The sequence below is a fragment of the Eleutherodactylus coqui genome, chromosome 8 (genome assembly GCF_035609145.1).
Source record: "Eleutherodactylus coqui strain aEleCoq1 chromosome 8, aEleCoq1.hap1, whole genome shotgun sequence".
NCBI lineage: Eukaryota > Metazoa > Chordata > Amphibia > Anura > Eleutherodactylidae > Eleutherodactylus > Eleutherodactylus coqui.
Window position 1 is genome coordinate 178,604,754 of NC_089844.1, and position 14,940 is coordinate 178,619,693.

Sequence of the window (14,940 nt, forward strand, 5' to 3'; positions counted from 1 at the left end):
TGTAGGCAGGGCCAGAAGACATATATTATAGATTGAATATACGCAGTGGTCCATTTGAAAAAAATATTAAAAAAAAAAAAACTATTTGGCCTGCCTGTCACTCTGCTCAGTGTTCTGGGTCTGTGTCTGCTGGGGGTTGTAGTTCTCCAAATAAATACGCAGCCAGCTAAGTGTTACAGCAGGCTTGCGCAAAATTATTTCCTGGCTCTGAAATCACCGGTCTGTTGCACTTAATAACAGTGCAACACTGCAGTTCCGTAACACACACATCAGGGACAGAATTGTGTAGGCAGGCCCAGAAGACATATATAGATTGAATATACGCAGTGGTCCTTTTGAAAAAAAATATTTTAAAAAAAACTATTTGGCCTGCCTGTCACTCTGCTCAGTGTTCTGGGTCTGTGTCTGCTGCGGGTTGTAGTTCTCCAAATAAATACGCAGCCAGCTAAGTGTTACAGCAGGCTTGCGCAAAATTATTTCCTGGCTCTGAAATCACCGCTCTGTTGCACTTAATAACAGACAGTGCAACACTGCAGTTCCGTGACACACACATCAGGGACAGAATTGTGTAGGCAGGGCCAGAAGACATATATAGATTGAATATACACAGTGGTCCTTTTGAAAAAAATATTTAAAAAAAAAACTATTTGGCCTGCCTGTCACTCTGCTCAGTGTTCTGGGTCTGTGTCTGCTGCGGGTTGTAGTTCTCCAAATAAATACGCAGCCAGCTAAGTGTTACAGCAGGCTTGCGCAAAATTATTTCCTGGCGTTCCGTAAGCGAACTCAGCCTACAACCACAGGCCAATAAGCGGCACATTAAATTACAGTGTTGTGTTTCTGCATTCCTGGTAATACAGCATACTGAGGGGTAGGGGTAGGCCTAGAGGACGTGGGCGCGGCCGAGGACGCGGAGACCCTAGTCCGGGTGTGGGCACAGGCCGAGCTCCTGATCCAGGTGTATCGCAGCCGACTGCTGCGGGATTAGGAGAGAGGCACGTTTCTGGCGTCCCCACATTCATAGCACATTTAATGGGTCCACGCGGTAGACCCTTATTAGAAAATGAGCAGTGTGAGCAGGTCCTGTCGTGGATGGCAGAAAGTGCTTCGAGCAACCTATCGTCCACCCAGAGTTCTGCGCCGTCCACTGCTGCAACTCAGAATCCTCTGGCTGCTGCTCCTCCTTCCTCCCAGCCTCCTCACTCCATGAAAATGAGACATTCTGAGGAGCGGGCAGACTCCCAGGAACTGTTCTCGGGCCCCTGCTCAGATTGGGCAGCAGTGGTTCCTCTCCCACCAGAGGAGTTTATCGTGACTGATGCCCAACCATTGCAAAGTTCCCGGGGTCCGGGGGATGAGGCTGGGGACTTCCGGCAACTGTCTCAAGACCTTTCAGTGGGTGAGGAGGCCGATGACGATGAGACACAGTTGTCTATCAGTCAGGTAGTAGTAAGGGCATTTAGTCCGAGGGAGGAGCGCACCGAGGATTCTGAGGAAGAGCAGCAGGACGATGAGGTGACTGACCCCACCTGGTTTGCTACGCCTACTGAGGACAGGTCTTCAGAGGGGGAGGCAAGGGCAGCAGCAGGGCAGGTTGCAAGAGCCAGTGCGGTGGCCAGGGGTAGAGACAGGGCCAGACCGAATAATCCACCAACTATTTCCCAAAGCGCCCCCTCGCGCCATGCCACCCTGCAGAGGCCGAGGTGCTCAAAGGTCTGGCAGTTTTTCACTGAGAGTGCAGACGACCGACGAACAGTGGTGTGCAACCTTTGTCGTGCCAAGATCAGCCGGGGAGCCACCACCAGCAGCCTCACCACCACCAGCATGCGCAGACATATGATGGCCAAGCACCCCACAAGGTGGGACGAAGGCCGTTCACCGCCTCCGGTTTGCACCGCTGCCTCTCCCCCTGTGCCCCAACCTGCCACTGAGATCCAACCCCGCTCTGAGGACACAGGCACTACCGTCTCCTGGCCTGCACCCACACCCTCACCTCCGCTGTCCTCGGCCCCATCCACCAATGTCTCTCAGCGCACCGTCCAGCCGTCGCTAGCGCAAGTGTTTGAGCGCAAGCGCAAGTACGCCGCCACGCACCCGCACGCTCAAGCGTTAAACGTGCACATAGCAAAATTTATCAGCCTGGAGATGCTGCCGTATAGGCTTGTGGAAACGGAGGCTTTCAAAAGCATGATGGCGGCGGCGGCCCCGCGCTACTCGGTTCCCAGTTGCCACTACTTTTCCCGATGTGCCGTCCCAGCCCTGCACGACCACGTCTCCCGCAACATTGTACGCGCCCTCACCAACGCGGTTACTGCCAAGGTCCACTTAACAACGGACACGTGGACAAGCACAGGCGGGCAGGGCCACTATATCTCCCTGACGGCACATTGGGTGAATTTAGTGGAGGCTGGGACAGAGTCAGAGCCTGGGACCGCTCATGTCCTACCTACCCCCAGAATTGCGGGCCCCAGCTCGGTGCTGGTATCTGCGGCGGTGTATGCTTCCTCCACTAAACCACCCTCCTCCTCCTCCGCAACCTCTGTCTCGCAATCAAGATGTGTCAGCAGCAGCACGTCGCCAGCAGTCGGTGTCGCGCGGTGTGGCAGCACAGCGGTGGGCAAGCGTCAGCAGGCCGTGCTGAAACTACTCAGCTTAGGAGATAAGAGGCACACGGCCCACGAACTGCTGCAGGGTCTGACAGAGCAGACCGACCGTTGGCTTGCGCCGCTGAGCCTCCAACCGGGCATGGTCGTGTGTGACAACGGCCGTAACCTGGTGGCGGCTCTGCAGCTCGGCAGCCTCACGCACGTGCCATGCCTGGCCCACGCCTTTAATTTGGTGGTTCAGCGCTTTCTGAAAAGCTACCCTCACTTGTCAGACCTGCTCGGAAAGGTGCGCCGGCTCTGCGCACATTTCCGCAAGTCCCACACGGACGCTGCCACCCTGCGCACCCTGTAACATCGGTTTAATCTGCCAGTGCACCGACTGCTGTGCGACGTGCCCACACGGTGGAACTCTACGCTCCACATGTTGGCCAGGCTCTATGAGCAGCGTAGAGCTATAGTGGAATACCAACTCCAACATGGGCGGCGCAGTGGGAGTCAGCCTCCTCAATTATTTTCAGAAGAGTGGGCCTGGTTGGCAGACATCTGCCAGGTCCTTGGAAACTTTGAGGAGTCTACCCAGGTGGTGAGTGGCGATGCTGCAATCATTAGCGTCACCATTCCTCTGCTATGCCTCTTGAGAAGTTCCCTGCAAAGCATAAAGGCAGACGCTTTGCACTCGGAAACAGAGCCGGGGGAAGACAGTATGTCACTGGATAGTCAGAGCACCCTCCTGTCTATATCTCAGCGCGGTGAGGAGGAGTAGGAGGAGGAAGATGAGGAGGAGGGGGAAGGGACAGCTTGGCCCACTGGTGAGGGTAGACATGCTGCTGGCCAGTCATCCTTTCAGCGTGTATGGCCTGAGGAGGAGGAGGAGGAGGAGGAGGATCCTGAAAGTGATCTTCCTAGTGAGGACAGCCATGTGTTGCGTACAGGTACCCTGGCACACATGGCTGACTTCATGTTAGGATGCCTTTCTCGTGACCCTCGCGTTACACGCATTCTGGCCACTACGGATTACTGGGTGTACACACTGCTCGACCCACGGTATAAGGAGAACCTTTCCACTCTCATACCCGAAGAGGAAAGGGGTTTGAGAGTGTTGCTATACCACAGGACCCTGGCGGACAAACTGATGGTAAAATTCCCATACGACAGCGGTAGTGGCCGAAGGCGCAGTTCCGAGGGCCAGATAGCAGGGGAGGCGTGGAGATCAGGCAGGATGTACAGCACAGGCAGGCCAACACTCTTTAAGGCCCTTGACAGCTTTATGGCTCCCCAGCAAGACTGGGTCACCGCTCCCCAGTCACGGCTGAGTCGGCGGGAGCACTGTAAAAGGATGGTGAGGGAGTACGTAGCCGATCGCACGACCGTCCTCCGTGACGCCTCTGCCCCCTACAACTACTGGGTGTCGAAGCTGGACACGTGGCCTGAACTCGCGCTGTATGCCCTGGAGGTGCTTGCTTGTCCTGCGGCTAGCGTCTTGTCAGAGAGGGTTTTTAGTGCGGCTGGGGGAATCATCACAGATAAGCGTACCCGCCTGTCAACCGACAGTGCCGACAGGCTAACACTCATCAAGATGAACAAAGCCTGGATTTCCCCAGACTTCTCTTCTCTACCAGCGGACAGCAGCGATACCTAAGCAATACATAGGCTGCACCCGCGGACGGAAGCATCGTTCTGTATCCCCATCAAAAACGGGGACCTTTTCGCTTTATCAATCTGTGTATAATATTCCTCCTCCTCCTCCTGCTCCTCCTCCTGAAACCTCACATAATCACGCCGAACGGGCAATTTTTCTTAGGCCCACAAGGCTCAGTCATATAATTTTTCTAAACAATTTTTATACGTTTCAATGCTCATTAAAGCGTTGAAACTTTCACCTCCAACAATTTTTATTTTAACTGGGCTGCCTCCTGGCCTAGTTACCAATTAAGCCACATTAACCAAAGCGATTAATGAGTTTCACCTGCCCTCTTGGTTGGCCATGGCCAATTTTTCTGATGTACATTAGTACTGTTGATACAGCAATTTTTTTGGGCCCTCGCCTACAGTGTAATCAAATGAATTTTTAGCCCACCTGCATTACAGCTGACGTTACATCCGCTGTGTTGGGCAATGCAATGGGATATTTTTATGTACCGCCGGTGGCTTCCTGGCACCCACCCATGCTGTGGGTCCCAGGGAGTTGTAAATGCATCTGTTTCCACTTCTAAAGAACCCCAGTCTGACTGGGGCATGCAGTGTGGGCCGAAGCCCACCTGCATTAAACATGACATTACTACCTCAGCTGTGATGGGCACTGCAATGGGATATATTTATGTACCGCCGGTGGCTTCCTGGCACCCACCCATGCTGTGGGTCCACAGGGAGTTGTAAATGCATCTGTTTCCACTACTAAAGAACCCCAGTCTGACTGGGGCATGCAGTGTGGGCCGAAGCCCACCTGCATTAAGCACGACATTACTACCTCAGCTGTGTTGGGCAATGCAATGGGATATTTTTATGTACCGCCGGTGGGTTCCAGGGAGCCACCCATGCTGTGGGTCCACAGGGAGTTGTAAATGCATCTGTTTCCACTTCTAAAGAACCCCAGTCTGACTGGGGCATGCAGTGTGGGCCGAAGCCCACCTGCATTAAGCACGACATTACTACCTCAGCTATGTTGGGCAATGCAATGGGATATTTTTATGTACCGCCGGTGGGTTCCAGGGAGCCACCCATGCTGTCGGTCCACACGGAGTTGTAAATGCATCTGTTTCCACTTCTAAAGAACCCCAGTCTGACTGGGGCATGCAGTGTGCGCCGAAGCCCACCTGGATTAAACATGACATTACCTCAGCTTCGATGGGCAATGCAATGGGATATATTTATGTACCGCCGGTGGCTTCCTGGCACCCACCCATGCTGTGGGTCCACACAGACTTCACAATAGGGAGTTGTACCTGCCTGTGTCTATGAATTAAAAACCCCGGTCAGGTTGGGGCATGCAGTGTGGGCCGAAGCCCACCTGCATTTAATCGGACGTTACCTCAGCTGTGATGGGCACTGCAATGGGATACATTAATGTACAGCGGTGGGTTCCAGGGAGCCCCCCATGCTGTGGGTGCACACGGAATTCCCATTGCGGAGTTGTACCTGCCTGTGACTATTTATAAAAAACCGCGGTCTGACTGGGGCGTGCAGACACCTTGACAGAATGAATAGTGTGTGGCACATAGGTTCCCCATTGCTATGCCCACGTGTGCAGCTCCAGATGGAGGTGGCACAGGATTGGATTTCTCATTGCTTCTGTACAGCATTGTGGACTATCGCCCCGCCCCTTTTAAAGAGGGTCGCTGCCTAGCCATGCCAACCCTCTGCAGTGTGTGCCTGCTTTTCCTGTGGCAGACGCACTTATAAATAGACATGAGGGTGGCGTGGCATGAGGGCAGCTGAAGCCTGGGCAGGGACAGTTTGGTGTGCGCTGTGGACACTGGGTCGTGGGGGTGGGGGGGAATTGGCAGCATGTAACCCAGGAGAAGTGGCAGCGGAGTGTCATGCAGGCAGTGATTGTGCTTTGTTGGAGGTAGTGTGGTGCTTAGCTAAGGTATGCATTGCTAATGAGGGCTTTTCAGAAGTAAAAATTGTTGGGAGGGGGGGGCACTCTTGCCGCTATTGTGGCTTAATAGTGGGACCTGGGAACTTGAGATGCAGCCCAACATGTAGCCCCTCGCCTGCCCTATCCGTTTCTGTGTCGTTCCCATCACTTTCTTGAATTGCCCCGATTTTCACAAATGAAAACCTTAGCGAGCATCGGCGATATACAAAAATGCTCGAGTCGCCCATTGACTTCAATGGGGTTCATTACTCGAAACGAACCCTCGAGCATCGCGAAAAATTCATCTCGAGTAGCGAGCACCCAAGCATTTTGGTGCTTGCTCATCTCTAAAGTCCACTATAAATTGGAGGAAGATGTTGTGGCACTTAAACAAAACTGGCGAATTTGGAGGATCGCAATAGGCTCAACAACATTCAATTTAGAGGATATCTGAAGAAGTGAAAACAGAAGAGTTAAACAAATTTGTAAGGGATCTTATAAAAACCCTTCTGCTGGACTCTAGACCAGAGGAGCATGTTCTGGATAGAGGTCACAGACTCCCCTAAACCCAGGAATATCCCAGATAATGCTCCCAGAGATGTAATTGCCAGAGTGCATTTCTACCACATTAAAGATGACCTGATGTGAATCTCTAGAAATCTTAAAGAACTACCACAACCATTTAAGAATATCAAATTGTTCTCTGATTTTTCACAACTCACTATGCAAAAATTCTCTGCCATCGCTGCAATTTTGAGAGATCACAAAATTTTATATGGATGGGGATTTCCGACTAAGCTTCACATCAACAAAAAAGGCACCGCCAACATCATCGCTACCTATAATGAAGGTATCTCCCTATTGAAAAAGTGGAACCTCCCCAGACCTCAGGAGGTCGCTCCAACCTATATCACCAAAGACTGGTCCCAAAAACAAGCTCATAGATCTAGACATCAGTCTTCTACCTATCGTTAAGAGCTTTGCACCTAAAGTCCTCAGTTTAATCAGTGGTCTTCAGACCAATCACTAAGGGGTGCCACTGAACTGCTTAAACCCCCAAACATGGCCTTTCTCAATCGGATCTCTGCAGTTCTTGAGTTCAGAAAAGGTTCATTTTCTTTATTCGTTTTCAAGTCGGTCAACCAAAAAACGAGAACCGACAATTTTGTTTTTTGGGAAAGTTACAATGTTGCATTCACCCTTTCCCAAACTAGAATCCTTTCTCAAGTCTTCAATCTAAACATATTATCTTATCCAAGAATACAAAAGCAATAAAGAAGCACTCCTGAGATAAAAATCTGGATATCCCAAGCTCCTTACTTAAATCCCAGATGGGGATAAATCTGATGTCACTTACACCAAGGGATTTAATTCACCCTTTAAAAAAAAGCATTGTGGAAAGAGGCACTCTCTTTCAAGATTGACATACTCTGCATCCAAGAGACCCACCTTACCCGAGATAGAGCCCCTGGCATATCTCACCCCAGGTTTCCCAAGATTTTCTTTGACAGGCCTCCAAGAAAAAAGCAGGTGTATTGATTGCCATGAAAGATTCAGTGGACTTCCAGCTTATTGAAGAGATAGCGGATATGGAGGGTAGATTTCTGATTTTGATCTGCAGAATTGAGGGTATTCTCATCACCCAGGCCAATATTTATGCTCCAAATACAAAGCAACTCAGATACTTGGACAGAGTGATGAGGAAAATAAAGAGAGTTCAACAAAGGAATCTAATCTTATGCTGGGACTTTAATCTGATAGCTAATCAATGTGTAGATACTAGTTTCCAGAGTAGGAGAAGAGGTGCAACCCTATCCTCCTGGATTCATAAGGCAAACCTGTTTGATTGTTTTAGATGTTTAAATGTCAATTCTAGAGCATATACAGTACTTCTTACTCATTTCATCACAAATCTAGAATCAACATCTTCCTGGTGGATTTCCAGATTCTTAGGAGAGTACAAGAGTACATGTTGGTCAGACCATGCCCCTATCACACTCAAACTAAAAGTGAGTTTCCAAATTCCATATTTTGGAAACTGGAGAAATAACACCTTTTTAATGAAGATAACAAAGTTTCAAAAGAGAGTGCCGGAAGCATTAGAAGAATATTTTAAATTTAATTACTCCGCCGGAACAAGTCAAATTGTTATAGATTGGTATTAATACACCTAATGATGAATATCTGCCCTCTTCCTGAGTCCTTTCAGGTTGTGTATTCCGGCTGGTGTATCAAGATGGCTGCCGGAACTGGGTGGAGAAGATGTAGTTCCAGGAGTGCTAAGATGGCTGCCAGGACAGGAAGTGGTCACCGGAGTTGTATTAGGAGTAGCTTAAAGTATGGGGAGAAGAGGTGACATCTCAGAGGGACGGGGGCGGGATGCAGTACAATTAAAACAGATGTCGCGCCATCTGGGATTCTGGATGTCACAGGCGAGACATACCCAGTATGGCAGGTCGCCAGTATAGGGCAGAAGAGGGGCATGCTGAAGTCAAATCCTCCGATGTGGAGGCATCTGCCAGTCTTGAGTAGGGTCATGCGACTAATTCAGGATTTCCCGTTCCTGTCTTTCTTGTCTAAGGCACTCAATGGTTTGCAGCTCCAGGATATCCCTGTGTTCCACCCCACGGATCCCCAATTGCTACAGTCCTGTCCCCAGTAAGAATCCGTGATGCATATGTATATTATGCCCACATATCCGTTATGCTGCCACGAAGCATGAGGGCAGGGCCTAGGTCACAATAATCAAAGGAAAATGTGGCTACAAGTCTTGGATGAATTGTACCAGAACGTAACTGTACCCTCGTATGCCATTAACCAGGGGTTCCAGTTCCCATCCCTTTCTCTTGTGATGGCTACCAGAGATCCACCCCCTACCTGAACAGCCCCAGTAGTAAAAAGATAATATAGCATAATTATGCTTGCTCCTCAGGAAATGGAGCCTTTTTGCAATGGGAGGTGTGGATCCAGGAGTTTCTCCCGTCTAGTTTCACTGACGTGGCTGTGGTTTGTAGCACTTGGTAAGGACTGTCGTATTTGGGCACAAGTTTTCTAACAAATTTATTCACATAGACCCAATTTCCGGGGAGCAGGTTATGGGACTCATGTCAGTCTCTGGATCTGGAAGGGAAGTAAACACTCGAGAATATATATTAGTTAGGGTTTTCTGAGAGCAATAACACAGTTTGTCAAGCTACCATGCTGCATCTGGAGTTATCACTGTAAATACAATCCTAACCTTGGGGCCGACCCAAAAAGTACCTCATATGGGTTGAGGCCTATTCTGTCAGGTGTGTACCTTATGGAGAAAAGTACCAGGGGGGGGCACTTGGTCCATGGTCTATTGAGCTCTGCCATGGCCTTCTGGATCGTGGTTTCTAAGGTACCATTTAAACTTTTCTGCTCTGCCACTGCTTTGTGGATGTTACGGAGCATAGAAGGTCAGTTCTCCCCCCAACACTTTCATTATTTTCTGTATTACTTCTCCCGTGGAGGGAGTACCTCGGTCTCTCTCAGTTATCTTTGGTACTCTGTACCTGTATACCACCTCACAGGCCAGTTTTTTGGTGGTGGTATTTGTGAGCGGGTATGCCAGACTGGCTACCTTGAGAATTGGTCTAGGCAATGCAGTCCGAACTCATACCTGCCCATCCCTGGCAGTTGGAAGTAGTCCACTTAAAGACGCTGGAACGGGTAGTTGGGATGCATGGGAGCCTATACAGACTTACCCATGTTGTTGTGTGCACAAACCAGGCAGCCCTGTGTGTGTTTGGCTGCCATGACGCTAAATCCTGGTGCAGACCAGTGACTAGCAACCACATGTTGCAGCCGTTCTGAGGTTTCAACCTTGCTTTCAGGCAAGACCAGGGTTTGGCAGTATTCCTACCTCTCCTGGAGCTAAGGGGTGTGGTGGTTGCAAGTGATGTCATTCCTCACCTGGTGCTGAGTAGCTCTGCTCCTATTTAAGCAGTGCTAGCATTGACCCCAGTGCTGGTCAATGCTTCTGTTGCCGCTGGACAGCTGCTGAGGAACATATCCTGGCTGAAGCTCCTCTGTGCTAGCTAAGTTGTCATTTCTCCTTTGCTTGGTTTTCTGTTTTCCCTTCCTTTTGTTCTAGGGCGCCCTGATAGGGACTTGTCAGTGGCCCAGGCATGCGTGCGGGTCCGCACCTGTCGGAGCGATTGGCCCGCCGAGTAGGCAGGGCCCCCTCCTGGGTTAGGGGTTTATAGGGAGAGGTTTTTCCCGTAGTTTTTGTTTCCTTTGCACAGTTGTGCCTTTTCGTTTGTTTTGGATATTGCACGTCCGGTGAACGCAACAGATTGACCAGCCCGTACCTACTCAGGGAGATTCTGTGTGTATATAATGAATCCTCTTGAGGCTTTGTCGCACCAGCTTGGAGCGCTGGCTGCAGAGGTCGCAGAGGTAAAACAGTGACAACTTGCACTGCAGGTTTCCTGCAAGAAACCCAAGATTGAGCTACCTGATTGTTTTTCTGGTGATAGGCAGAAATTCGGATCTTTTCGGGATGCCTGTAAGCTCTATTTTAGACTGCGTCCAGTGTCTTCAGGGGATGACGCCCAGAGGGTGGGCATTGTCATGTCCAGACTGCAGGGGGCGCCACAGGCATGGGCTTTTTCATTGCCCCGACGTTGGAGGTCTTGGACTCAGTGGATAACTTTTTTGCTGCATTGGGTCTTATCTATGACGACCCAGATAAGATATTGGTGGCTGAAGGGAATATCAGACGTTTACGACTGGGAGACTCCTCTGTCGAGGATTATTGTGCTGGGTTTCGACGTTGGGCAGCAGAAACTCAGTGGAATGACCCTGCTTTAAAGAGCCAGTTCCATTGGGGTCTGTCCAATAAGTTTAAGAATGTACTGGTAGGTTATCCAGTACCCCGCAGTCTAGATGAGGCCATGTCTCTGGCTATCAAAGCTGGGAGACGGATCAGGGAGAGGCATCAGGAACTCACCATAGATTCTGGCTTCTTATCTGCAGATGTGGAGGAGCCCATGCAGTTGGGGTCACTGGCTGGCAGGGTTAGGAGTGGGAACAAAGCACAGTGTAAAGGTCGATGCTTTTCCTGTAACCGCATTGGTCGTATGGCTCAGTGTTGTCTCCGTCATAATTGCCAGCCAGAACTTGATGACCTGGAGATTAGTGAGAGGGCCCCTCTAGGCCATCAAATTGCTTGGGTATCACCCTCCAGACTGGTGCTTCCTGCTGAGATCCTTTGTGACAGTGTGGGCAGTCCCATAAGAGTCCTTCTGGATTGTGAAGCTAGTTTTAACTTAATACATCGGGAGACGGTCAGACGTTTAGGCTTAGAGATGAAGGCTTTGGAGTCTCCCATCCCGGTATCCGCCATTGATACTGCTCCACTATCGCAGAGAAGTCTGAGATTTTGTGTGCCTAACGTCCGTTTAAAAATTGGGCTGTTCCACATGGAGATTATAACATTATATGTCATAGAATCTCTCCCTTTGCAAGTAGTCTTGGGACTGCCTTGGCTACGTCTACACAACCCAGTAGTAGACTGGGAGAAGGGGGACATTGTTAAATGGAGCCCTGGTTGTCTGTCCGGTTGCATTTCTGTTGATATAGCTTCTATTCAGGCAGAAGAGTTGCCAGAAGTCATCGCTGACCTCTCTGATGTGTTTCCCCCGGAGGGGGCAGACAAATTACCACCGCACAGACAGGGGGATTGTGCAATTAAATTTCTCCCTGACTACAAGATCCCCAGGAGCCGCATATCTGCTCCTGAGAGACTGTCGCTCAAAGATTATACCCAAGAGGGTTTTAAGATGGATCCTGAGAGGGTTCGAGCGGTGCAGGACTGGGTCCTACCAGAGAATGTAAAAGCCCTACGAAGGTTCTTGGGATTTGCCAACTGCTTCCGTAGATTAATTAGGAATTTTTCGGCGATTGTGACACCTCTTACTGATATGACAAAGAAGGGGTGCTTTCCTACTAAATGGTCGGCGGAAGCAATGCAGTCATTTCAGAGATTGCAGAAGTGTGTTGCTAAGGCTCCAGTACTGGTGCAGCCAGATTCTTCTGGGCCTGTGATTGCTGAGGTCCAGAGAGAGTTACTGCGAGCAGTTCGGCGGAGAAAGCGAGTTGCAGACAGTAATCGCTCAGAGGGGGCGGGATTCTGTGTTGGAGACTTGGCTTGGTTGTCTACCAGAGTTATAAAGCTCAAACAACCGTCCGCTAGATTTGGCTCGCGATTTATAGGTCCATTTAAAATAATTGAGAAGATTAACGCGGTTGCTTTTCGGTTAGAAATTCCCAGTGCGATGAAGATTAACAATGTTTTCCACAAATCCCTGCTCAAAAGATTCGTTGATTCTGGGAATGACCCACCACCCCCGGCCCCTTTGCTAGTGGATGGGGAGGAGCAGTTTGTAATAAGTCGCATTTTGGACTCCTGTTGAGTCAGGAATTCCTTGCAGTACCCTGTACATTGGCGCGGTTATGGCCCAGAAGAGAGGTCATGGCTTCCAGCAGCGGATGTTCATGGGGTTCGTCTGATAAAAAATTTTCACAGATCAAACCCTGGTCGTCCTGGTCCTAAGGGTCCTGGGGCCCCTCCTAGAAGGGAAGGTTCTGTTGCAGCCGTTCTGAGGTTCCCACCTTGCTTTCAGGCCAGACCAGGGTTTAGCCGTATTCCTACCTCTGCTGGAGCTGAGGGGTGTGGTGGTTGCAAGTGATATCATTCCTCACCTGGTGCTGAGTAGCTCTGCTCCTATTTAAGCAGCGCTTGCATTGACCTCAGTGCTGGTCAATGCTTCAGCTGCCGCTGGACAGCTGCTGAGGAACATATCCTGGCTGAAGCTCCTCTGTGCTAGCTAAGTTCTCATTTCTCCTTTGCTTGGTTTTCTGTTTTCCCTTGCTTTTGTTCTAGGGTTCCCTGATAGGGACTTGTCAGTGGCCCAGGCAAGCGTGCGGGTCCGCACCTGTCGGAGCGATCGGTTAGGGGTTTATAGGGAGGGGTTTTTCCCGTAGTTTTTGTTTCCTTTGCACAGTTGTGCCTTTTCGTTTCTTTTGGATATTGCACATCCGGTGGACGCAACACCAAATTTGTCATAGCTGTTTTTGATAGGTGAGTATTTCTGTGGGGGCCTGAACCATGATGGGATAGGGGCCTGTGGGAGACAAGGCTTGTTGGATACCATCCATTTATCTCCAGGTGTCTCTGCCCCTCTTGCTGGTTCCCATTCCCCCCCCCCCTTTGGTTGTCTGCTTTTGTAACTGAATCAACAGGTCATAGTCTACTGGGGGTGTCATCTGAAGGCATACCTGTACTGCCCCAACCCCTGAAGGATTGAGTCTGGGCTTCTGTGTGGCTGTCTTCACAGCCTGATCAGCCGGTTGATTTATTGTTGCCTCTTTTGTGCCATCCATGGAGTGGCCTTTTGTTGCATTTTCAGGCTACTCTCTCAGGCAGCAAGAGGGCTTCCATCAGTACTGGTACACCTTTTCTGTTTTTAATTGCTTTTTTTAAGAATGACCTCGCTCTCCAGATGGGTCCATAGTCATGAGAAATGCCATAGGCATAGCGGGAGTCTGTGTAGACATTAGGTTAGAAGAGGTTCGGCTTTGACTACATCATGTAAGGACAACAGAACATAACCTTTATAGAGCCTGCCTTCTTGACCATACCTCAATCCATCCACAAAGAGTGCAAAATCAGGGTTATCTAATGACTGATAAACATGATTGAATCCCCTGTCTCTTGGGCCATTAGCTAGTGCATAGTCATGTGTATCAGGGTTCGGTCACACGAGTGCATAAACGGCGCGTTTTTGCGCCCAATTGTATAAAATAAAAAAATAAAGAATTGCTTGCATGATGTCCAGACCATTGAGCTGAGTGTTGCAATGCTATAAAGTACATGATTTTATTGCCCTGAGATGAGATTGTGGATGAGTGCTACTTTTGGTAAATTGCATGAAAAGGTTTGCTGAGTGACTGTAAAGATATTATTCCATCTTTCTGATTTACTGAAGCTGTTATATGCTATGTTAAACACTGGTATCTTTCGAATGTGTAGGTATTGGTTCCCATCCCCCCCCCCCTCCTCCTACCTCCAACTGACAGATAAGACAGGGAACTTCTAAGGTCTAATATGTAACTACTATGTGGTAAATTTAGACAGTTGTGACTATTTAACACTGTTGATGATAGTGATTGAATTTGGGGATTTGGCAAATATAGATGCACCTGAAACACCACATCCGACCAAAGAAAAAGCCACAGAACAACTCTCCTCTTCTTGCATTCAATTACTACCACTAACATTCAACCTTTAACTGTTTGTAATGCTTTTCCCATAATAGGAACACTCATTTCTCCTACAAAAACAACAGCAACAGTAACATTTAGCAAGTATACACACCTCCAACTAATCACAGAACTGACATTTACGCAAATAATAGCAAGAATGTAACTTAAAATTCCTATCTTTCCTGCCTTCTAAGACAGTATAATTCAATGGATTCATTACAAGTTTCTATTCAATTGACGCAAGAAAGGCTCAGTTGTACCACTCTGCAAGCTCAGTCGCACATTTGTCTTTCTACTTTCTTATCTATGAAGCAATGAGAAGCTGGGAGAAAAGGAGGTGGCTGCTGCGGCCCGCAACTTCGAATAAACACATAGTCTTTCTCTCATTAAAAGCCAGCTCAGAAGGGGAGGGGTGATGAGAGGGAGTTTGCATTAACCATCAAACATTTAACCATTTAACCATTAACT